The sequence below is a fragment of the Carassius carassius genome, unplaced genomic scaffold (assembly GCF_963082965.1).
Source record: "Carassius carassius unplaced genomic scaffold, fCarCar2.1 SCAFFOLD_61, whole genome shotgun sequence".
Taxonomy (NCBI): Eukaryota; Metazoa; Chordata; class Actinopteri; order Cypriniformes; family Cyprinidae; genus Carassius; species Carassius carassius.
Window position 1 is genome coordinate 565,144 of NW_026775074.1, and position 25,547 is coordinate 590,690.

General features: G+C 43.5%; 3 non-coding genes and 1 pseudogene across 3 annotated transcripts; all 4 read left to right on the plus strand.

The window, feature by feature from the left end:
- Positions 1 to 5,584: 5,584 nt before the first annotated feature.
- On the plus strand, positions 5,585 to 5,749 carry LOC132134666 (U1 spliceosomal RNA). The gene has a single exon (XR_009429720.1). It is a non-coding gene; the product is annotated as a U1 spliceosomal RNA (small nuclear RNA).
- Positions 5,750 to 12,116: 6,367 nt separating this feature from the next.
- Positions 12,117 to 12,293, plus strand: LOC132134710 (U2 spliceosomal RNA; annotated as a pseudogene).
- A 351-nt stretch (positions 12,294 to 12,644) lies between these two features.
- LOC132134616 (U1 spliceosomal RNA) lies at positions 12,645 to 12,808 on the plus strand. Its single transcript, XR_009429671.1, has one exon. It is a non-coding gene; the product is annotated as a U1 spliceosomal RNA (small nuclear RNA).
- Positions 12,809 to 23,317: 10,509 nt separating this feature from the next.
- LOC132134660 (U1 spliceosomal RNA) lies at positions 23,318 to 23,482 on the plus strand. The gene has a single exon (XR_009429714.1). It is a non-coding gene; the product is annotated as a U1 spliceosomal RNA (small nuclear RNA).
- Positions 23,483 to 25,547: the final 2,065 nt, after the last annotated feature.

Below are 25,547 nucleotides of genomic sequence, written 5' to 3' on the forward strand. Positions count from 1 at the left end.
CAGTCAATTTCTCATTCCTTTTCTAGTCTAATAAACAATACATTTCACTATTTCAGTCTATTTCTCATTCAACTTCTAGTCTAATAATCAGTTTAACTGGTGATGATGATCGGCCTGAATAAATTTGAAATAGAAGTGTATTAATGTGAAAACATATGGCACTATTTCATGGATCACTTGCCAGTCTATTTCTCAGTAATTTTATAGTCTAATAAACTACATATGGCACTATTTGCTTGATCCCTTGCCAGTCTATTTCTTATTCAAAACTTTTAGTCTAATACACTACAAAAAGTACTATTTCCTTGGTCACTTACCAGTCAATTTCTCATTCCTTTTCTAGTCTAATAAACAATACATTTCACTATTTCAGTCTATTTCTCATTCAACTTCTAGTCTAATAATCAGTTTAACTGGTTATGATGATCGGCCTGAATACATTTGAAATAGAAGTGTATTAATGTGAAAACATATGGCACTATTTCATGGATCACTTGCCAGTCTATTTCTCATTCATTTCATAGTCTAATAAACTACATATGGCACTATTTCCTTGATCACTTGCCAGTCTATTTCTTATTCAAAACTTTTAGTCTAATAAACTACAAAAAGTACTATTTCCTTGGTCACTTACCAGTCTATTTCTCATTCCTTTTCTAGTCTAATAAACAATACATTTCACTATTTCAGTCTATTTCTCATTCAAATTCTAGTCTAATAATCAGTTTAACTGGTGATGATGATCGGCCTGAATAAGTTTGAAATAGAAGTGTATTAATGTGAAAACATACGGCACTATTTCATGGATCACTTGCCAGTCTATTTCTCATTCATTTTTATAGTCTAATAAACTACATATGGCACTATTTCCTTGATCACTTGCCAGTTTATTTCTTATTCAAACTTTTAGTCTAATAAGCTACAAAAAGTACTATTTCCTTGGTCACTTACCAGACTATTTCTCATTCCTTTTCTAGTCTAATAAACAATACATTTCACTATTTCAGTCTATTTCTCATTCAACTTCTAGTCTAATAATCAGTTTAACTGGTGATGATGATCGGCCTGAATAAATTTGAAATAGAAGTGTATTAATGTGAAAACATATGGCACTATTTCATGGATCACTTGCCAGTCTATTTCTCAGTAATTTTATAGTCTAATAAACTACATATGGCACTTTTTGCCTGATCCCTTGCCAGTCTATTTCTTATTCAAAACTTTTAGTCTAATAAACTACAAAAAGTACTATTTCCTTGGTCACTTACCAGTCAATTTCTCATTCCTTTTCTAGTCTTATAAACAATACATTTCACTATTTCAGTCTATTTCTCATTCAACTTCTAGTCTAATAATCAGTTTAACTGGTTATGATGATCGGCCTGAATACATTTGAAATAGAAGTGTATTTATGTGAAAACATCCTAATTTCAAGTTATTCAAAATATAGTAAAATATGTTTTTATTAAACATTTTATGTATAGAAATACTATATATTTATTATGTATTTATTACATATACCTTTTTATTTACACACACAATATATAAATATGTTTAAATTATTTTTATTACATGTAATATATATGTGTGTGTGTGTGTGTGTGTGTGTGTGTGTGTGTGTGTGTGTGTGTGTGTGTGTGTGTGTGTGTGTGTGTGTGTGAGTGTGTGTGAGTGTGTGTAAAGTAATGACACCTTAATTCAATTTCAAATATTTATTGAACTTTTTGTTTTGCAGACATTGTAAAGTCAAAATCAAAAATGCCTCAAAGTTCTGTACAAAAAAACACAATATATAAAAAGTATAATAGGAAACATGCATTATATAAGAAAAATAAAATAAATAAATAAACATGTTCAGAAAGATTCAGAGCAAACTGACATTAACCTTAACTATAACTATTTACAAAAAAAAGAAAAAAGAAAAAAGAAAAAAGAAAAATGGAAGAGGCTATCAAAACAAATAAAAAGATAACCTTACTTTTTTATCGTAGAAATAAAAGGAGTAGAACAATTATCATAAAAAATATCAAAACAAACAATTTAAATAGCTACATAAATTATTTACGGGATTTTGTTTTTAATTTCTCCAGTCTCTTTTTTTACTTGCTGCACCAGCTTTTTAGACGCTATTTCCTGTGGTGATTTAAGTGGGGAGTTCTTCACCATCAGTCTGCGTCTGAGGACCATCTTCATTAATGTGCTTCTTTCCTTATAGAAATAATAAGAAAGGCAAAGTGTTAGTGAACATGTCTACTTGTCACAAACAGTTAAACCAATCCATGGGAAATTGTACTTACTGAAGCAGATTTCCAGATTTCCTGGGCTGCACCAAAGGCCTGGTTGGTCTTGTGGGCTGATATCTTTAGAAACAGTGTGAAGTGGCATAAGCTGAGTTTTATTTTAAAGAAAACCATGTGGACAACGAGAGACAGAGAGAAAGAGAACCACTCACATTAATGACAAAGTGGCCTTCTGTAGCTGTCGCACGGGCATCCTCCACCTCTTTAATTGTTAAATTTTGGAACACCCCTCCACGGTGACCATAAATGCTGGCCCAGTAAGTGGTGAGGTGTCCATAAAAAGACCATTGGTCCTTTTTCTCAGGACTAGTCTTCAGACGATCTTCACAGAAAAAAAGAGAAGCATAAAGGATCACATTGATCGCCAAATAATGAGAGGAGAAAGGATTCAAAAACTTACCCAGAATCTCAGAAATAATTTTTTTGGCAGAGTCCCGGCAAGCTCGCAGTGTGGCTTTAGGGATCAGGCGGGCCTCCTTGGCTTGTTTTACAGCCAGCTCGTGGACTGCCACGCTGCGCTTTACTGGGCGGGTCAAGTTCTGGATTTCCCTCCTAATCCCAATGAAAGCCACACGGGAGAGCCGGCATGTGGGCGGCGGGGTCTCATTAAGATATTTGAGGAACTGTGCCACATTTTTTAGGTAATGGTGCACAGTTGGCTCTGCAATGTTGCATTTCCTTAAAAAAGACAGCCAGGACCGGACCTTTGCCCTGTTGTCCAAAAACATCAAGCTGGCCAGATTGGTCTGGCCAGCTGACATATATGAAATAAAAAATTTTATTCTAAAAATCTTTGAGGACACATTATTTATTAATTTCGGAGTGGGGTTGATGCCCTCCCAATGGGCCCTGGACTCCTCAATGAGCTGATCTGCAAAAAGAAAGCACAAGAGAAGGACCAGGTGAGTCAGGTCGATAACATAGAGGTAAACACTAACAAACATTATTATTATTATTATTATTATTATATTAAATTAAATTAAATATATAATAAATTATATATATATATATATATATATATATATATATACATACATAATATGTGTGTGTATATGTATAATTATATTACTATAATTTTCTAGTCTAATAAACTACAAATGGTACTATTTCCTTGGTCACTTATCAGTCTATTTCTCATTTCTCTTGTAGTCTAACAAACTATAAATGGGGCTATTTCCTTGGTTCACTTACCAGTCTATTTCTAATTCAACTTCTAGTCTAATGAACAACAAATGAGATTATTTCCTTGGTTCACTTACCAGTCTATTTCTCAGGTAACTTCTAGTCTAATAATCTACAAATAGGAGATTTATTAATGAAAGTTATTGTATGGTGTTATCAAAGTGACAAGTGTCATACTCACTTAGGGCTGGCACGTGGTCCGGAAAGGGGTATGGTGCATCGGAGGAGTGGGCCTTCTTTGAAGGCCCGGCGACCTCCTCCTCGGGTCCTGTGGCTGGCTCTGCCTCAGGCCTGGTGGCTGGCTCTTCATCTAGTCTGTCAACCTGCGACTCTGAGCACTCCTCCTCCCCAGGGCTGTTGAGGGCCGATAGCAGACTATGTGTTGCCCGTGCAACCTGCCTAGAGGGGGTGGGATTTGACCGCTTCCTCAGCTGCCGGTACCGCCGTGAGAAGCTCTCCCAGAAGCAATGGATAGGAGAAGCTTGCGCTCCTTCACATTCCGCACCTTGTGAAAGACACGAAGGTGTTGGCTTAGCTGATTATAGCCACGAAAGCACAAGGGACAGTCGTCCAAAGCCATATCTACTTTTGTTAAAACACTAAAGGATGAATAGCAAAAGGATGAATGCAAGGGACACTGCCCAAGCATTGGTTACTTATATAACTTTTTAGGTCCCATTTGTAGTCTGTTAATACAACTTTGAGTCTAATACATTAGAGAGCACAATTTGCAGTCTATTTCTCATTACACTTCTAGTTTAATAAACTACAAATTTGACTATTCCTTTGATTCACTCACCAGTCTATTTTTCATTCTTTTTCTAGTCTAATAAACTACAAATGGGACTATTCCCTTGGATCACTTACCAGTCTATTTCTCATTCAACTTCTAGTCTAATAAACTACAAATAGTACTATTTCCTTGGTCACCTACCAGTCTATTTCTCATTCATTTTCTAGTCTGATAAACTACAAATATGACTATTTCCTTGATTCAGTTACCAGTCTATTTTTCATACCAACTCTAGTCTAAGAAACTACAAATGGAACTATTTTCTTGGTGACTTACCAGTCTATTTCTCATTCCACTTTTAGTCTAATAAACTGTAAATTACCTTGGTCCCTTACCAGTCTATTTCCCATTAATTTTCTAGTCTAATGACTAATGACATCCACCCCCCTCGCACCTACTCATCCATGCCGGCCAGGGTGCACAGGGGAAGTCGTGGCCTGGTGGTTAGAGAGTCGGACTCCCAATCGAAGGGTTGTGGGTTCGAGTCCCGGGCCGGCAGGAATTGTGGGTGGGGGGAGTGCATGTACAGTTCTCTCTCCACCTTCAATACCACGACTGAGGTGCCCTTGAGCAAGGCACCGAACCCCCAACTGCTCCCCGGGCGCCGCAGCATAAATGGCTGCCCACTGCTCCGGGTGTGTGTTCACAGTGTGTGTGTGTGTTCACTGCTCTGTGTGTGTGCACTTCGGATGGGTTAAATGCAGAGCACAAATTCTGAGTATGGGTCACCATACTTGGCCGAATGTCACTTCACTTCACTTCACTTCCCGGCTAGAGAAGGCAGCTCGAGGGGGGTGGAAGTCGGAAGAAAATTTTTTTATGAGGCCTAGAGAAAACAGTTGTACTGAACTCAGGGCACTCAGAGGAATCCATTTTTGTAAGTTTTATCCGATAATACTGTAGAATTTGCATAAAAATGAGCGTTGAATTTTGGCACACATGTGCACCACATGTGGTGCGTATCTCACTTTTCATTAAATAGCAACTGTATTGGCAACAAGGAATGAGATCTGCCATGCTGTGGTGTATTGCGAACTTTTTTCCTGATGCGCCCTCCTGGGGTCTTGGACTCTTCCATGAACGATGCACCCACCTGAGGTCTTTCACAGACGAGGTGATGCACCGAATCAGGTGTGTTTGGTTAAAGAGAGTCATCTAAAACCGGCGTTGGGAAGCACCGGCCCATGAGCTTGGCAGTTTCCAGGCCAGAAACGGAAGGCACCCGTCCTTCCTTTCCTGGTGGGGGGCTAACCGTTGGTGTGGACGGTAGAGACGCAAATCATACCTCTGGCTGACCGCCTGGGACTTCATACTTACCTGGCAGGGGAGACACAATAATCAAGAAGGCGGTTCACCTAGGGCGAGGCTTGCCCATTGCACTCCGGCCATGCTGACCCCTGCGAATTCCCCAAATGCGGGAATCTAGAGCTGCATAATTTATGGTAGTGGGGGACTGTGTTCGCGCTCTCCCCTGAAATTGTTGTTGAAACAAAGCAGAAGAGGTTTTTTTCCAGGGTTTTTTTTTTTTTTTGCGTTTCAGAATGGGGAGTTCTGTCACATGCGAGGTATGTGTTGTGCGCCTGTGAAACAAAGTCAGTTACGCTCTTGAAAAATCGGACCCTGGTGGGTGGTTCAGTTCGAATATAGCACAGACCTTACTTTGAAAGTCGATTGGACTGACTGCAGCCTAGCTGTAGCTGTCTCCATGTTGTTTGGTTGTCCTTTTTCAATTGGTATTAATTTTGTTGTCACTTACAGCGCCACCGAGTGGCCTGTCGCAGCGCCCTTTTTCACTTGGCCTCTGACTGAGCCCCTGCACAGGTGTGCCGATTTGGGTGAAGGGATCTCATTCCTTCCTGGAGTTATAGCCATTCGAGCCATCTCGGACACGCCACCTTAGCACGTTTTGAGGTCCCCTCGCCAAGGTGAATGGAAATTTCCACTTTTTTGGGATGATTATTGACAGGCAGACTCCAAAGAAGCTTTCTGTGCTGCTCTGGGTGGGACTGGGCCAAATACCTGGCGCTAGGTTGCAAAAGAAGGTTTTCGACAAAATCCCAAATACCCGAAATATCCGTCAGAGCGACGAGCCAATCTGAGACCTGCGTCTGGTTCGGCTCGAGCCAAGGATTCCCATGACATAAGGCACGTGGCTCTGTGACGAACCGTTTGGGAATTACGAGCGATGCCGTACTTTCCGTCGCTGCAGTGCCAGCGTCAGGCCGAGCGTGACGAGGCCCGGTGACGTTGCAGACAGGGGAGGGTACTACCATCCCCCAGCGTTTTTAGGTCCCCCAGACTTACCAAAGCCGAGATGGGCATCGCCGTGTCCGGCTTCCTCCCCGCTGCGTCTTAGCGGCATCGCTTCTCGGCCTTTTGGCTAAGATCACATATCTTGTCGGACGGTTGAGACTGCGATCGCCTCTTGGAGGTTTCCTGACTAGAGATCTTTTTATATCTTGAGTCACACAACTTCGAGAGGTACATTGAACTCTGCTGCTTCGGGCTAAAACAAGTTTTAAGGTAAGGTCTTTTAATTATTTATTTGGTTATTTATTATTGTATTTATTGTTGTTTTAAGTTTTTAGGCTGTTGGTGCCTCCACCATGTCGGCTGCCCCTGCCGGCGTGCGGAGGCACCACAGCGTGCATTTTTTATTCAGGCAGGTTGAGGGGAAGCTCCTTGGAATGTCCCGTATGGACTTTTCCAGCAAGCTGATCCAAAAGACCTTAGCTTTTAGATCTGACGACCTGAATTGTTTGATGACTCTGCCCTTGAACAAAGGATTTGATGTCAGTTTTAAAACCGCTTCCCTGCTTAATGACTTTTGGCAAAGGTTTGATTCAGTTAAAGCCCAGTTCTCCATGTTCACTGTCGAGAAACTTTCTGATAACACACTTAAACTGTGATTGTAAGGATGTTCAATGAAACAGTGACTGGAGATGATATTTATGTTTGGTTGGGTAGATTTTGCACTGTTCGAGGCCAGCCTGTCAAAGTGTTAGATGAAGATGGGATTTGGACATGCTCCTGGCGAATTCCCATTAAACAATGGGAAGACGCTGGGGGCTACCAGGGCCTGAAACATCTGCCTTCCATGATTGTGCTCGGAGAGAACAGAGGCTACATACCAAACTCTGCAGGAAGGGTTGCAGGTTTGGTCATCTCGCTGAAGCATGCCAAGAGTTAGTATGTGGGAAGTGTAGAGAAATTGGTCACAGTTTGATTATTGTACCAATTTCAGACGGTGCAATCTTTGTGGAGAAACAAACCACCTCTACAGAGACTGCCCTAAAAGTTTTGCCAACAAGCTCAAAATGGCCGCCCCACATGGGCAACAAACGAATGAACAAAGGAAAGAGGAGGCGGTCCCTGAGGTTTTGGCGGGAATTTCAAATTCCCAGCCGGCCTCAGGGATTGGGCAGGAAGGAGGAAGTGGGACGGCCACAGGGGCGGAGGCAACGGAACAGGAAATGGTCATGGAAGGAGAGGAAAGTGAGGAAAAAACCAATTCCTCACTAGTAACAGTTTCGGATGGGGTGCAGGAATCTACCGGGAGTGAGACAGAGTGTTCACTCCCTAACGCTCAGGTGCAAAAAAGACCTGCGGGGTCTCCTCTGATTGTAACGGAGGAGAAAAAATCTAGGGCAGCATATAAGCTTGATAGTATCGATTCGGTAGATCTGGAGCGCATGTGGCCCCTAGAGTCCCCTAATGAGGAATCCTTTTTGCACATTAAGCTAACAGCATCATCGCCAAAAGAGGCACAAGAGGTTTCCTCTGTGGCCTCTGAAGCGACAGGCATTTGCCCTCCTGATCCCAGCTCGTCTGAGGAAAAGGAAAGGCAAATGCAGCAAGATATAACATGATTTTAATCGTATCTTTGTAGTCTTTTTACTGTCTTCTGTTTTAAATGTCTTATACCTTTTTAACCCTACTGCTCATGGCCCTCACCATCTCTACTATCAATGTAAGAAGTGTGAGGTCCACCATTAGAGCACAGAGTATTTTGTCCCTTTTAAAATCTTTTAAGTCAGATTAGTTTTTATTACAAGAGTGTTCTCTGCCCTTTTTAACTAGGTACAAGAAAATGGAGGAGCTATGGTCCGCAGGAGCCTCCATATGGAGCGGATCAAATTTTAACAAAAATGACGGAGTTGCGGTTTTAATTAATAATCCTAACATCTTGGTGAAGGGCAGCACTGTGGTGAGGCAATGCCGGGCACTTTTAGTAAATCTGACCTTTTTAGACAGGGATTTTAATGTTCTTAATGTATATGGTTTTACGGAAAAGAATGAAAGATATGAGCTTTTAGAAGACTTGCAACCCCACATGCTAGGTAGGGCCCCACTAATGGTAGCAGGGGATTTTAATTGTGTTTTATCCAAAACAGACAGGAAAAGGGTAGGGGAGGATTTTAGAGTGGACAAAACGTCGGTGTTATTGCAGGGTTTAGTCAGAGATTTTAATTTAGTCGACTGTTTTAAAATTTTGCATCAAAGAGAGGAGGGCTTCACCTGGTTCAGTGGTGATAGTACCAAAGCCTCTCGAATCGACTACGTTTTTACAAGGGACTGCCCGCCGACCGATGCTACATTAACCCCCCTCTTTTTCTCTGATCACATAATGCTGTCTTGCACCCTTTCACTGCCCATGGGTGTGACGGTAGGGGGAGGGCTGTGGAAGCTGAACTGTTCCCTGTTGGAAGACAAGGATATAGTTTTAGAATATAGGGAACAGTTCAGCCAATGGCAGACCCTCCAAGACTTTTACGATACACGTGCACAGTGGTGGGAGATGGTAAAGGACCGGACAAGACAGTTTTTTAGAAAGATAGGGAAAGAAAAGAAGAGTAGGGAAAAGAAACGCATGTTGGGGTTGCAGAAAAGACTACAAAGGTATTTTAATCTTTTAAATAATGGTTTTGATTTTATCGACGAAATTCAGGAAGTAAAAAAAGAAATGTCAGTTTTAGCCAATATAAAAAGTAAAGGGGTCCTTTTAAGAAGTAAAGAGAGAGAAATAGAAAAAGGCGAAAAGTGTACCAGATATTTTTTTAAGAAAATAATAACAAGGGGTGGGGGATTAACCAGGGTTAAAACAGGGGATAGGGAGGTTAACACAACAAAAGAGATTTTAGAGGATGTGGAAAAATTTTATGGGGCATTATATAGTTTTAAAAAGGTACACTTTGACACTGCAAAAGAAGTTTTAAATTTTATTGAGGAAAGGGTTGACTGTCAAAATGAGATTTTAACCCAAGATTTTAACATCTTAGAAATCCAAAAAGCACTTGGAGGTTTTAAGAAGGGGAAGTCCCCAGGAGTGGATGGACTTCCCCTAGAGTTTTATCTAACATTTTGGGACATTTTAGGACAAGAGCTTTTGACAGTTTTTAAAGAGTTTGAGACCCTCGACATACTTCCAGACAGTTTTAGAATAGGGATAGTTTCTTTACTTCACAAAAAAGGTGACCGGACTGACTTAAAAAACTGGAGACCCATAACACTTTTAAATTTTGATTATAAACTTTTTAGCAAAATTTTAGCAACACGCATGTCAACGGCTTTAGAGGACGTGATTCACCCGGATCAAGCTTGTTCTGTGCCCGGAAGAAAGATAACAGACAGCCTAGTACTGATCAGAGACGCCATCTGTTATGCGAGAGACAGAAATATTCGGCTAGTAGTCCTAAATTTAGACTTTGAAAAAGCATTTGACCGAGTCTCGCACCAGTACCTTTTTCAGGTACTGCAAAAAATGGGTTTTCCAACAAAGAGGTTTGTAGCCAGGGTGGGACTGCTGTACAAGGGACTAGTCAGCAAATACCTTGTAAACGGGCATCTTTCCAAAACTGTGAACATACACAGTGGTGTCCATCAGGGATGTCCTTTATCTCCTCTCCTGTATGTGGCTTGTATCGAGCCACTGGCACAGATCTTGAGAAAGGATAAATGGGTCAAAGGACTGGACGTTCCTGGGACGGGTGGACTGACAGCGACTTGTGCCTTATACATGGGCGATGTTACTCTTTTAACCACGGACATTTTATCTATACGAAGAGCACTGGACTTGACTGACTGGTACGGTCGGGCCTCGGGCGCCAAACTCAATAGAAACAAGTCTGAGGCCCAGCTCTTCGGGCCGTGGGGGGACGTGGACACAGGAGGACTTTAAAATTTTAGGTGTTAAATTTGATAAAGAGGGTGGAGGACGGGAAAACTGAACTGACTTGCTAGGGAAAGTTAGGAAAAGACTAGGGTTTTGGGAACTAAGACAGTTGACGATTGAAGGTAAAATTTTTATTTTTAAATATGTGATTTTACCTCTGATTTTACTTGTCTGTTCTGTTTTTGGCCCCCTCGGTGGTTCCTGGTGAAACTGGAGAGGGCGGTGTTTTACTTCCTGTGGGGGTCCAAGTGGGAGTGCCTGAAGAGGGAGACAGTCAAGAAAAGGCCAGAGAACGTTGGAAAAGGCCTCCCAGACCCCCACCTGTTTTTAGGCAGCCGCTTCACCGCCTTGCACATCAGTTATGCCATGACCCCATCCAAAGAAAACAAGACGGCTGCAATGGCGCTATTTTGGATGGGGTCTTACCTAAGAACTTTGAAAATTTTACCAGTAGATTTGAAAACCCCAGTGTCTTTTAACTTGCCTAAAGACTACAGTTTTATAAAAAAGTTTTTAAAGAAATACCTTTTAGAGAGTGAAGATGTCACCATTTAACTAAACACAAGTCTCTCATTTCTGTTGTGCAGGACCGGAAACCGGTGAGTCCAGTTCCGGGTCTCACACTAAGTGAGGCCAAACAAGTTTGGTGGAATGCGGCTCACCCTGCTCTCCAGAACAGGCACAAGGACTTATCGTGGATGGTGGCTCATGAGATCCTCCCGGTCAGGGCGGTTATGCACTCCAGAGGCATGGCCAAAAACCCCATCTGCCCTCGGTCCGGCTGCAATTACCCGGAGACCGCCCACCACCTGCTCTGGGACTGCAGCACTGCGCGGGACCTGTGGGCCAAGACCGGCTCCCCGTGTATTTCCCGTGCCTACCAGCAGGTGGGGCCCAGTTCGGGTACCAGCTCGCCATCCTTGGCGTGGGCCGGGGCTTGAAGGACTTGACGGCACAGAAATTTACCTCGCTCTGGCTCACCCTCAACGTCATCAAGGATGCCATCTGGGCCACCAGAAACCTGCTGGTGGGGAAGCGCGTTACGGTAACCCTCCATGCATGCGAGCTAAAGGTAACATCAAGGCTGCAGGGGTACCGGACGACGATATTCGGACGGGGGGGCCGGGGTCGCACAGAGAGGGTCCCGGCAGGCACCGACCCTGGCTGCCCGTAGATGCACCCTAACCATTCTGGCTACGGGAACAGCGGGCCAGCGGGCCGGAGGAGAGGGGATCTCCGCTGAGCCCGTAAAGTAGCATCTCATGTCCCTGTTCTGGAGAGTGGGGTGAAGACCGACTTGATGAGGACTCACCCCCGGTCTTGCACAACAGATGTTTTTTTTTATTGGTTTTTATCCAATAAATTGGTTTTTATGGTGTTTTATCAATGAAATTGGTTTTATTAACATGCATATGAGGCTTGTTTGTTTTTTTAAATTTGTATTTTACTTTTGAAACCGATCGCACCTTTTAAACACACCTCAAATATGGACTTTTAAAAACAAGCAAAATACTGTGGTTTTAATCAAATGTTTTTTAACAATGATTGTTTCTTTCATTTTACCATGTGTATTTATTATATATAATATGGCTTGTTTTAATGTGTGCTTGAAAAGAAAAATGTGTGTGAAAGTAAAAATGCAAATGGAAAAAATGTAACTGTTGACAATAAAACTTTTTCCAAAGAAAAAAAATCTGTTCTTATCAGTTTAATATCTGATACGTCCCCCATCCGGGGACTACATATTAAATGGATTTTTAGATCATGGAGCTGTAGCCGGGGCTTGCTCCGTCCACTCCAAGCATCGGCTTGGTATTGCAGTGTCTCCAGGAACGGTGTGCTTTCCCTTTTTGGGGATTGCCGTTTATTGTGTCGAATAGCAGAACAAGGAATGAGATCTGCCATGCTGTGGTGTATTGCGAACTTTTTTCCTGATGCGCCCTCCTGGGATCTTGGACTCTTCCACGAACGATGCACCCACCTGAGGTCTTTCACAGACGAGGTGATGCATCGAATCAGGTGTGTTTGGTTAAAGAGAGTCATCTAAAACCGGCGTTGGGAATCACCGGCCCATGAGCTTGGCAGTTTCCAGGCCAGTAACGGAAGGCACCCGTCCTTCCTTTCCTGGAGGGGGGCTAACCATTGGTGTGGACGGTAGAGACGCAAATCATACCTCTGGCTGATCGCCTGGGCCTTCATACTTACCTGGCAAGGGATACACCATGATCAAGAAGGCGGTTCACCCAGGGCGAGGCTTGGCCATTGCACTCCGGCCATGCTGACCCCTGCGAATTCCCCAAATGCGGGAATCTCGACTGCATAATTTATGGTAGTGGGGGACTGCGTTCGCGCTCTCCCCTGAAATTGTTGGTGAAACAAAGCAGAAGAGGTTTTTTCCAGGTTTTTTTTTTTTTTTGCATTTCAGAATGGGGAGTTCTACCACATGCGAGGTATGTGTTGTGCGCCTGTGAAACAAAGTCAGTTACGCTCTTGAAAAATCGGACCTTGGTGGGTGGTTCAGTTCGAATATAGCACAGACCTTACTTTGAAAGTCGATTGGACTGACTGCAGCCTAGCTGTAGCTGTCTCCATGTTGTTTGATTGTCCTTTTTCAATTGGTATTAATTTTGTTGTCGCTTACAGCGCCACCGAGTGGCCTGTCGCAGCGCCCTTTTTCACCTGGCCTCTGACTGAGCCCCTGCACAGGTGTGCCGATTTGGGTGAAGGGATCTCATTCCTTCCTGGAGTTATAGCCATTCAAGCCATCTCGGACACGCCACGTTAGCACGTTTTGAGGTCCCCTCGCCAAGGTGAATGGAAATTTCCACTTTTTTGGGATGATTATTGACAGGCAGACTCCAGAGAAGCTTTCTGTGCTGCTTTGGGTGGGACTGGGCCAAATACCTGGCGCTAGGTTCCAAAAGAAGGTTTTCGACAAAATCCCAAATACCCGAAAATTTTGTCAGAGCGACGAGCCAATCTGAGACCTGCGTCTGGTTCGGCTCGAGCCAAGGATTCCCATTACATAAGGCACGTGGCTCTGCGACGAACCGTTTGGGAGTTACGAGCGATGCCGTACTTTCCGTCACTGCAGTGCCAGCATCAGGCCGAGCGTGACGAGTCCCGGTGACGTTGCAGACAGGGGAGGGTACTACCATCCCCCAGCGTTTTTAGGTCCCCCAGACTTACCAAAGCCGAGATGGGCATCGCCGTGTCCGGCTTCCTGCCCGCTGCGTCTTAGCGGCATCGCTTCTCGGCCTTTTGGCTAAGATCACGTACCTTGTCAGACTGTTTAGACTGCGATCGCCTCTTGGAGGTTTCCTGACTCGAGATCTTTTTATATCTTGAGTCACACAACTTCGAGAGGTACATTGAACTCTGCTGCTTCGGGCTCCAACACGTTTTAAGGTAAGGTCTTTTAATTATTTATTTGGTTATTTATTATTGTATTTATTGTTGTTTTAAGTTTCTAGGCTGTTGGTGCCTCCATCATGTCGGCTGCCCGTGCCGGCGTGCGGAGGCACCACAGCGTGCGCTTTTGTTTTAAAGAGGTGAATGGCCAGCTCCTAGGGATGTCACGTCTTGACTTCTCCAGAAAGTCCTTTTTTTTTTGGAGCGTCCATTCAGGTATAAGTTTGAGGGCTCGTGTACGTGGGTTAAGGGGACCTGCGCGCTGACCCCAAAAAATTTTGGACGGACGCGGCGTCGATGTCTGCCGGCCCACGGGAGACCCCTGACCGGCGCAGGAGGATCTGGACCCCCGAGGGGCCCCGCGGAAGCCCACCCAAATTTGAGGCCCCTACATGCCATTCAGCACTTCTCCACAGGGTGGCGCACGGAGCAGTACACCTCAGGTTTAAAACAGTGGCATTTACCCGAATGGGGGGTGTACGATTTTTTGCCCACGAAACCTATATTTGTCCATTTGACCTTTAAAGTTACAGAATGACCACGGAACCGATGCGGACCCCCATCGGACCCCCAACCCGGGTCCCACGAACCCATTATTTGTCCATTTGACCATTATATTCACACAATGACTGCGGATCATCTGCAGACCCCTTGCGGACCCCCACCCTGGGTCCCACGAACCCCGTATTTGTCCATTTGACCATTATATTCACACAATGACTGCGGATCATCTGCGGACCACTTGCGGACCCCCACCCTGGGTCCCACGAACCCACTATTTGTCCATTTGACCATTATGTTCACACAATGACTGCGGATCATCTGCGGACCACTTGCGGACCCCCACCCTGGGTCCCACGAACCCACTATTTGTCCATTTGACCATTATATTCACGGAATGACCACGGATCACATCCGGAACATTTGCGGACATATCCAAAATTGTGGTGAATGTTAACCAAAATGTCACAGATTTTGCCAAGCTGTAACTCCGCCAAAACGGGGCCAAACTGCACCAAACTCGGGTCAGAGTAAGACCTCCAGAAGGCCTACCGAACACCGATGCCCCCCCATCCATAACACCCCGGGGGGCGGAGTTATTGCCCCACACATTTTTGATAGTCAAATGGAAGGAAGAGACCTAGCAACTTGAAACTCGGTGACTTGATAGCCCTCAAAGGGCCCTCTCTGAAGCCACCTCCCTCAAGTCGATAGACCCCCGGGGGCCAGAGATACGGGCCCGCAAATGCAAGAAGTCCCAAAATTTGACCGGCAATAACTCACCCAAAAAGAGAGGAAAAAACACCAAACTCAGGTCAAAATTAGACCTTTGGGAGCTCTATCCGACTACACCAGCCCCATGTTCCTATGACCCCGGGGGTCCGAGTTACGGCCCCACAAAATGTGGAATTTGAACCGTTATAACTCAGGAACCGGAATACCCAGGAACTCGAGGGTGGTTGCATACGGTAGGCTCCTCGATCTTCTAGGGATCCCCCGAATTTTAGCCTCGGGGTCCACCGCTTCGCGGAGATATTAGCAAAAAAATAGTACCATCCACCCCCCTCATACCTACTCATCCATGCCGGCCAGGGTGCACCCTCCCTGGCTAGAAAAGGCAGCTCGAGGGGGGTGGAAGTCGGAAGAAAATTTTTTTTATGAAGCCTAGAGAAAACACTTGTACTGTACTCAGGGCACTCAGAGGAATCCATTTTTGTAAGTTTTATCCCATTATACTGTAGAAATATGCATAGAAAAAATGTTGGATTTTGGTTAATTTGAACCACAAATGTTGCAAGTCTTGCAGTAAATTAAATAGCAATATTTTTTATTGTCAGTCTATTTCTCAAATCACTTCTAGTCTAATGAACTACACACGGAGCTATTTCATTTGTCACTTAACAGTTTCTTTATTTGAAATCTTCCTAATTCCAATTTATCCATAATGTATTGTAAAATACGTTTTATAAAACAAGAGTGCACACTTTGCAGTCTATTTCTCATTCCACTTTTAGTCCAAACAACTTCAAATGGGACTATTTCCTTGGTCACTGACCAGTCTATTTCTCATTCCACTCATAGTCTAATGAACTACATATGGCACTATTTCATGGATCACTTGCCAGTCTACTTCTCATTCATAACCAAAATGTCACAGACTTTGCCAAGCTGTAACTCCGCCAAAACGGGGCCAAACTGCACCAAACTCGGGTCAGAGTAAGAACTCCAGAAGGCCTACCGAACACCGCTGCCCCCCCCCATCCATAACACCCCGGGGGCGGAGTTATGGCCCCCCACATTTTTGATAGTCAAATGGAAGGAAGAGACCTAGCGACGTGAAACTTGGTCACTTGATAGCCCTCGAAGGGCCCTCTCTGAAGCCACCTCCCCCAAGTCGATAGACCCCCGGGGGCTAGAGATATGGACCCGCAAATACAAAAAGTCCCAAAATTTGACCGGCCATAACTCACTCGGAAAGAAGGGAAACAACACCAAACTCTGGTCAAAATTAGACCTTTGGGAGCTCTATCCGACAACACCAGCCCCATGTTCCTATGACCCCGGGCGTCCGAGTTACGGCCCCCCAAAATGTGGGATTTGAACCGTTATAACTCAGGAACCGGACCACCCAGGAACTCGAGGGTGGTCGCATACGGTAGGTAATTTCAGCCCCGGGGTCCACCGCTTCGTGGAGATATTAGCAAGAGAATAGTACCATCCACCCCCCTCGCACCTACTCATCCATGCCGGCCAGGGTGCACCCTCCCCGGCTAGAGAAGGCAGCTCGAGGGGGGTGGAAGTCGGAAGAAAATTTTTTTTTGGAGGCCTAGAGAAAACAGTTGTACTGTACTCAGGGCACTCAAAGGAATCCATTTTTGTAAGTTTTATCCCATAATACTGTAGAAATATGCATAGAAAAAAATGTAGGATTTTGGTTAATTTGCACCACAAATGTTGCAAGTCTTGCAGTATATTAAATAGCAATATTTTTTATTGTAAGTCTATTTCTCAAATCACTTCTAGTCTAATGAACTACACATGGGGCTATTTCATTTGTCACTTAACAGTTACTTTATTTGAAATCTTCCTAATTCCAATTTATCCATAATGTATTGTAAAATACGTTTTATAAAACAAGAGTGCACACTTTGCAGTCTATTTCTCATTCCACTTTTAGTCCAAACAACTTCAAATGGGACTATTTCCTTGGTCACTGACCAGTCTATTTCTCATTCCACTCATAGTCTAATGAACTACATATGGCACTATTTCATGGATCACTTGCCAGTCTATTTCTCAGTAATTTTCTAGTCTAATAAACTACATATGGCACTATTTGCTTGATCCCTTGCCAGTCTATTTCTTATTCAAAACTTTTAGTCTAATAAACTACAAAAAGTACTATTTCCTTGGTCACTTACCAGTCAATTTCTCATTCCTTTTCTAGTCTAATAAACAATACATTTCACTATTTCAGTCTATTTCTCATTCAACTTCTAGTCTAATAATCAGTTTAACTGGTTATGATGATCGGCCTGAATACATTTGAAATAGAAGTGTATTAATGTGAAAACATATGGCACTATTTCATGGATCACTTGCCAGTCTATTTCTCATTCATTTCATAGTCTAATAAACTACATATGGCACTATTTCCTTGATCACTTGCCAGTCTATTTCTTATTCAAAACTTTTAGTCTAATAAACTACAAAAAAGTACTATTTCCTTGGTCACTTACCAGTCTATTTCTCATTCCTTTTCTAGTCTAATAAACAATACATTTCACTATTTCAGTCTATTTCTCATTCAACTTCTAGTATAATAATCAGTTTAACTGGTGATGATGATCGGCCTGAATAAGTTTGAAATAGAAGTGTATTAATGTGAAAACATATGGCACTATTACATGGATCACTTGCCAGTCTATTTCTCATTCATTTTTATAGTCTAATAAACTACATATGGCACTATTTCCTTGATCACTTGCCAGTTTATTTCTTATTCAAACTTTTAGTCTAATAAGCTACAAAAAGTACTATTTCCTTGGTCACTTACCAGTCAATTTCTCATTCCTTTTCTAGTCTAATAAACAATACATTTCACTATTTCAGTCTATTTCTCATTCAACTTCTAGTCTAATAATCAGTTTAACTGGTTATGATGATCGGCCTGAATACATTTGAAATAGAAGTGTATTTATGTGAAAACATCCTAATTTCAAGTTATTCAAAATATAGTAAAATATGTTTTTATTAAACATTTTATGTATAGAAATACTATATATTTATTATGTATTTATTACATATACCTTTTATTTACACACACATTATATAAATATGTTTAAATTATTTTTATTACATGTAATATATATGTGTGTGTGTGTGTGTGTGTGTGTGTGTGTGTGTGTGTGTGTGTGTGTGTGTGTGTGAGTGTGTGTGAGTGTGTGTAAAGTAATGACACCTTAATTCAATTTCAAATATTTATTGAACTTTTTGTTTTGCAGACATTGTAAAGTCAAAATCAAAAATGCCTCAAAGTTCTGTACAAAAAAACACAATATATAAAAAGTATAATAGGAAACATGCATTATATAAGAAAAATAAAATAAATAAATAAACATGTTCAGAAAGATTCAGAGCAAACTGACATTAACCTTAACTATAACTATTTACAAAAAAAGAAAAAAGAAAAAAGAAAAATGGAAGAGGCTATCAAAACAAATAAAAAGATAACCTTACTTTTTTATCGTAGAAATAAAAGGAGTAGAACAATTATCATAAAAAACATCAAAACAAACAATTTAAATAGCTACATAAATTATTTATGGGATTTTTTTTTAAATTTCTCCAGTCTCTTTTTTTACTTGCTGCACCAGCTTTTTAGACGCTATTTCCTGTGGTGATTTAAGTGGGGAGTTCTTCACCATCAGTCTGCGTCTGAGGACCATCTTCATTAATGTGCTTCTTTCCTTATAGAAATAATAAGAAAGGCAAAGTGTTAGTGAACATGTCTACTTGTCACAAACAGTTAAACCAATCCATGGGAAATTGTACTTACTGAAGCAGATTTCCCAGACTTCTGGCCTTCTTCGGCATCGGGAGGGCTGTCGGAGAGCGTTGGGCTGGTGGATGAGGACTTTTCCTCAGCTGGCATCTTGTGGGGTTTTGTCGTCTTTCTTCTCTTGGCACCTTGCTGCCTTGGACTATCAGCTTCCTCACCCACCACAGCTGTATCAAAGAGGCGACGGTGTTCTGCTGCCTGCTTTGCATTAAGGTTGAGGGCATAAAACCTGTCAGCTGTGGTGGTGTCGTGGCACATGAACTGTGCCACTTTGTGCCTATCTTCTGGGCAGTGAGTGTTCTTTGCCTTTTTGGAGAGAGAACAGCATAGGCAAAGAGTTAGAAAAAAAACACACCAGAAACTCATAAAGCCGGGACAAGTACAGGAATGCTTACATGGGTGGCGATGGCAGTCCTCACATCAGTAAATGTGGGTGTGCCTGGTAACCCCATGCTCGCCCACGCATCCTGAAAATACTTGTTCAAGTTTTTGCAGGAGCTGGCCTTTGAGGTAAAGAAGAAGTAGTTTGCAACTCGTCCCCCTACCAAGTTGGACCGGAGTGAAAGGAATTCCTCAAGCCACCCATACTCCTCCTGGTCCAGGGCCAGCTGGGCTGCACCAAAGGCCTGGTTGGTCTTGTGGGCTGATATCTTTAGAAACAGTGTGAAGTGGCATAAGCTGAGTTTTATTTTAAAGAAAACCATGTGGACAACGAGAGACAGAGAGAAAGAGAACCACTCACATTAATGACAAAGTGGCCTTCTGTAGCTGTCGCACGGGCATCCTCCACCTCTTTAATTGTTAAATTTTGGAACACCCCTCCACGGTGACCATAAATGCTGGCCCAGTAAGTGGTGAGGTGTCCATAAAAAGACCATTGGTCCTTTTTCTCAGGACTAGTCTTCAGACGATCTTCACAGAAAAAAAGAGAAGCATAAAGGATCACATTGATCGCCAAATAATGAGAGGAGAAAGGATTCAAAAACTTACCCAGAATCTCAGAAATAATTTTTTTGGCAGAGTCCCGGCAAGCTCGCAGTGTGGCTTTAGGGATCAGGCGGGCCTCCTTGGCTTGTTTTACAGCCAGCTCGTGGACTGCCACGCTGCGCTTTACTGGGCGGGTCAAGTTCTGGATTTCCCTCCTAATCCCAATGAAAGCCACACGGGAGAGCCGGCATGTGGGCGGCTGGGTCTCATTAAGATATTTGAGGAACTGTGCCACATTTTTTAGGTAATGGTGCACAGTTGGCTCTGCAATGTTGCATTTCCTTAAAAAAGACAGCCAGGACCGGACCTTTGCCCTGTTGTCCAAAAACATCAAGCTGGCCAGATTGGTCTGGCCAGCTGACATATATGAAATAAAAATTTTTATTCTAAAAATCTTTGAGGACACATTATTTATTAATTTCGGAGTGGGGTTGATGCCCTCCCAGTGGGCCCTGGACTCCTCAATGAGCTGATCTGCAAAAAGAAAGCACAAGAGAAGGACCAGGTGAGTCAGGTCGATAACATAGAGGTAAACACTAACAAACATTATTATTATTATTATTATTATTATATTAAATTAAATTAAATTAAATATATAATAAATTATATATATATATATATATATATATATATATATATATATATATATATATATATATATATACATACATAATATGTGTGTGTATATGTATAATTATATTACTATAATTTTCTAGTCTAATAAACTACAAATGGTACTATTTCCTTGGTCACTTATCAGTCTATTTCTCATTTCTCTTGTAGTCTAACAAACTATAAATGGGGCTATTTCCTTGGTTCACTTACCAGTCTATTTCTAATTCAACTTCTAGTCTAATGAACAACAAATGAGATTATTTCCTTGGTTCACTTACCAGTCTATTTCTCAGGTAACTTCTAGTCTAATAATCTACAAATAGGAGATTTATTAATGAAAGTTATTGTATGGTGTTATCAAAGTGACAAGTGTCATACTCACTTAGGGCTGGCACGTGGTCCGGAAAGGGGTATGGTGCATCGGAGGAGTGGGCCTTCTTTGAAGGCCCGGCGACCTCCTCCTCGGGTCCTGTGGCTGGCTCTGCCTCAGGCCTGGTGGCTGGCTCTTCATCTAGTCTGTCAACCTGCGACTCTGAGCACTCCTCCTCCCCAGGGCTGTTGAGGGCCGATAGCAGACTATGTGTTGCCCGTGCAACCTGCCTAGAGGGGGTGGGATTTGACCGCTTCCTCAGCTGCCGGTACCGCCGTGAGAAGCTCTCCCAGAAGCAATGGATAGGAGAAGCTTGCGCTCCTTCACATTCCGCACCTTGTGAAAGACACGAAGGTGTTGGCTTAGCTGATTATAGCCACGAAAGCACAAGGGACAGTCGTCCAAAGCCATATCTACTTTTGTTAAAACACTAAAGGATGAATAGCAAAAGGATGAATGCAAGGGACACTGCCCAAGCATTGGTTACTTATATAACTTTTTAGGTCCCATTTGTAGTCTGTTAATACAACTTTGAGTCTAATACATTAGAGAGCACAATTTGCAGTCTATTTCTCATTACACTTCTAGTTTAATAAACTACAAATTTGACTATTCCTTTGATTCACTCACCAGTCTATTTTTCATTCTTTTTCTAGTCTAATAAACTACAAATGGGACTATTCCCTTGGATCACTTACCAGTCTATTTCTCATTCAACTTCTAGTCTAATAAACTACAAATAGTACTATTTCCTTGGTCACCTACCAGTCTATTTCTCATTCATTTTCTAGTCTGATAAACTACAAATATGACTATTTCCTTGATTCAGTTACCAGTCTATTTTTCATACCACCTCTAGTCTAAGAAACTACAAATGGAACTATTTTCTTGGTGACTTACCAGTCTATTTCTCATTCCACTTTTAGTCTAATAAACTGTAAATTACCTTGGTCCCTTACCAGTCTATTTCCCATTCATTTTCTAGTCTAATGACTAATGACATCCACCCCCCTCGCACCTACTCATCCATGCCGGCCAGGGTGCACCCTCCCCGGCTAGAGAAGGCAGCTTGAGGGGGGTGGAAGTCGGAAGAAAATTTTTTTTATGAGGCCTAGAGAAAACACTTGTACTGTACTCAGAGCACTCAGGGAATCCATTTTTGTAAGTTTTATCCCATTTTACTGTAGAAATATGCATAGAAAAAAGTCAGACCAGGGGGCTGTCTATCCGACGACACTAGCCCCATGTCCCCATGACCCCGGGGGTCAAAACGGCCAAAACGGGGCCAAACTGCACCAAACTCCGGACGGAGTAAGACCTCCAGAAGGCCTACCGAACACCGCTGTCCCCCCATCCATAACACCCCGGGGGGCGAATTTATGGCCCCCCACATTTTTGATAGTCAAATGGAAGGAAGAGACCTAGCAACTTGAAACTCGGTGACTTGATAGCCCTCAAAGGGCCCTGTCTGAAGCCACCTCCCCCAAGTCGAAAGACCCCCGGGAGCCAGAGATATGGACCCGCAAATGCAAAAAGTCCCAAAATTTGACCGGCCATAACTCACTCGAAAAGAGGAGAAACAACACCAAACTCTGGTCAAAATTAGACCTTTGGGAGCTCTATCCGACGACACTAGCCCCATGTCCCTATGACCCCGGGGGTCCGAGTTACGGCCCCCCAAAATGTGGAATTTGAACCATTATAACTCAGGAACTGGACCACCCAGGAACTCGAGGGTGGTCGCATACGGTAGGCCCCTCAAGCCTCTAGGGATCCCCCGAATTTCAGCCCCGGGTTCCACCGCTTCGCGGAGATATTAGCAAAAAAATAGTACCATCCACCCCCCTCGTACCTACTCATCCATGCCGGCCAGGGTGCACGCTCCCTGGCTAGAAAAGGCAGCTCGAGGGGGGTGGAAGTCGGAAGAAATTTTTTATGAGACCTAGAGAAAACACTTGTACTGTACTCAGGGCACTCAGAGGAATCCATTTTTGTAAGTTTTATCCGATAATACTGTAGAATTTGCATAAAAATGAGCGTTGAATTTTGGCACACATGTGCACCACATGTGGTGCGTATCTCACTTTTCATTAAATAGCAACTGTATTTGCAACAAGGAATGAGATCTGCAATGCTGTGGTGAATTGCGAACTTTTTTCCTGATGCGCCCTCCTGGGGTCTTGGACTCTTCCATGAACGATGCACCCACCTGAGGTCTTTCACAGACGAGGTGATGCACCGAATCAGGTGTGTTTGGTTAAAGAGAGTCATCTAAAACCGGCGTTGGGAAGCACCGGCCCATGAGCTTGGCAGTTTCCAGGCCAGAAACGGAAGGCACCCGTCCTTCCTTTCCTGGAGGGGGGCTAACCGTTGGTGTGGACGGTAGAGACGCAAATCATACCTCTGGCTGACCGCCTGGGACTTCATACTTACCTGGCAGGGGAGACACCATAATCAAGAAGGCGGTTCACCTAGGGCGAGGCTTGCCCATTGCACTCCGGCCATGCTGACCCCTGCGAATTCCCCAAATGCGGGAATCTAGAGCTGCATAATTTATGGTAGTGGGGGACTGTGTTCGCGCTCTCCCCTGAAATTGTTGTTGAAACAAAGCAGAAGAGGTTTTTTTCCAGGGTTTTTTTTTTTTTTCGCGTTTCAGAATGGGGAGTTCTGTCACATGCGAGGTATGTGTTGTGCGCCTGTGAAACAAAGTCAGTTACGCTCTTGAAAAATCGGACCCTGGTGGGTGGTTCAGTTCGAATATAGCACAGACCTTACTTTGAAAGTCGATTGGACTGACTGCAGCCTAGCTGTAGCTGTCTCCATGTTGTTTGGTTGTCCTTTTTCAATTGGTATTAATTTTGTTGTCACTTACAGCGCCACCGAGTGGCCTGTCGCAGCGCCCTTTTTCACCTGGCCTCTGACTGAGCCCCTGCACAGGTGTGCCGATTTGGGTGAAGGGATCTCATTCCTTCCTGGAGTTATAGCCATTCGAGCCATCTCGGACACGCCACCTTAGCACGTTTTGAGGTCCCCTCGCCAAGGTGAATGGAAATGTCCACCTTTTTGGGATGATTATTGACAGGCAGACTCCAAAGAAGCTTTCTGTGCTGCTTTGGGTGGGACTGGGCCAAATACCTGGCGCTAGGTTGCAAAAGAAGGTTTTCGACAAAATCCCAAATACCCGAAATATCCGTCAGAGCGACGAGCCAATCTGAGACCTGCGTCTGGTTCGGCTCGAGCCAAGGATTCCCATGACATAAGGCACGTGGCTCTGCGACGAACCGTTTGGGAATTACGAGCGATGCCGTACTTTCCGTCGCTGCAGTGCCAGCGTCAGGCCGAGCGTGACGAGGCCCGGTGACGTTGCAGACAGGGGTACTACCATCCCCCAGCGTTTTTAGGTCCCCCAGACTTACCAAAGCCGAGATGGGCATCGCCGTGTCCGGCTTCCTCCCCGCTGCGTCTTAGCGGCATCGCTTCTCGGCCTTTTGGCTAAGATCACATATCTTGTCGGACAGTTGAGACTGCGATCGCCTCTAGGAGGTTTCCTGACTAGAGATCTTTTTATATCTTGAGTCACACAACTTCGAGAGGTACATTGAACTCTGCTGCTTCGGGCTAAAACAAGTTTTAAGGTAAGGTCTTTTAATTATTTATTTGGTTATTTATTATTGTATTTATTGTTGTTTTAAGTTTTTAGGCTGTTGGTGCCTCCACCATGTCGGCTGCCCCTGCCGGCGTGCGGAGGCACCACAGCGTGCGTTTTTTATTCAGGCAGGTTGAGGGGAAGCTCCTTGGAATGTCCCGTATGGACTTTTCCAGCAAGCTGATCCAAAAGACCTTAGCTTTTAGATCTGACGACCTGAATTGTTTGATGACTCTGCCCTTGAACAAAGGATTTGATGTCAGTTTTAAAACCGCTTCCCTGCTTAATGACTTTTGGCAAAGGTTTGATTCAGTTAAAGCCCAGTTCTCCATGTTCACTGTCGAGAAACTTTCTGATAACACACTTAAAACTGTGATTGTAAGGATGTTCAATGAAACAGTGACTGGAGATGATATTTATGTTTGGTTGGGTAGATTTTGCACTGTTCGAGGCCAGCCTGTCAAAGTGTTAGATGAAGATGGGATTTGGACATGCTCCTGGCGAATTCCCATTAAACAATGGGAAGACGCTGGGGGCTACCAGGGCCTGAAACATCTGCCTTCCATGATTGTGCTCGGAGAGAACAGAGGCTACATACCAAACTCTGCAGGAAGGGTTGCAGGTTTGGTCATCTCGCTGAAGCATGCCAAGAATTAGTATGTGGGAAGTGTAGAGAAATTGGTCACAGTTTGATTATTGTACCAATTTCAGACGGTGCAATCTTTGTGGAGAAACAAACCACCTCTACAGAGACTGCCCTAAAAGTTTTGCCAACAAGCTCAAAATGGCCACCCCACATGGGCAACAAACGAATGAACAAAGGAAAGAGGAGGCGGTCCCTGAGGTTTTGGCGGGAATTTCAAATTCCCAGCCGGCCTCAGGGATTGGGCAGGAAGGAGGAAGTGGGACGGCCACAGGGGCGGAGGCAACGGAACAGGAAATGGTCATGGAAGGAGAGGAAAGTGAGGAAAAAAACAATTCCTCACTAGTTACAGTTTCGGATGGGGTG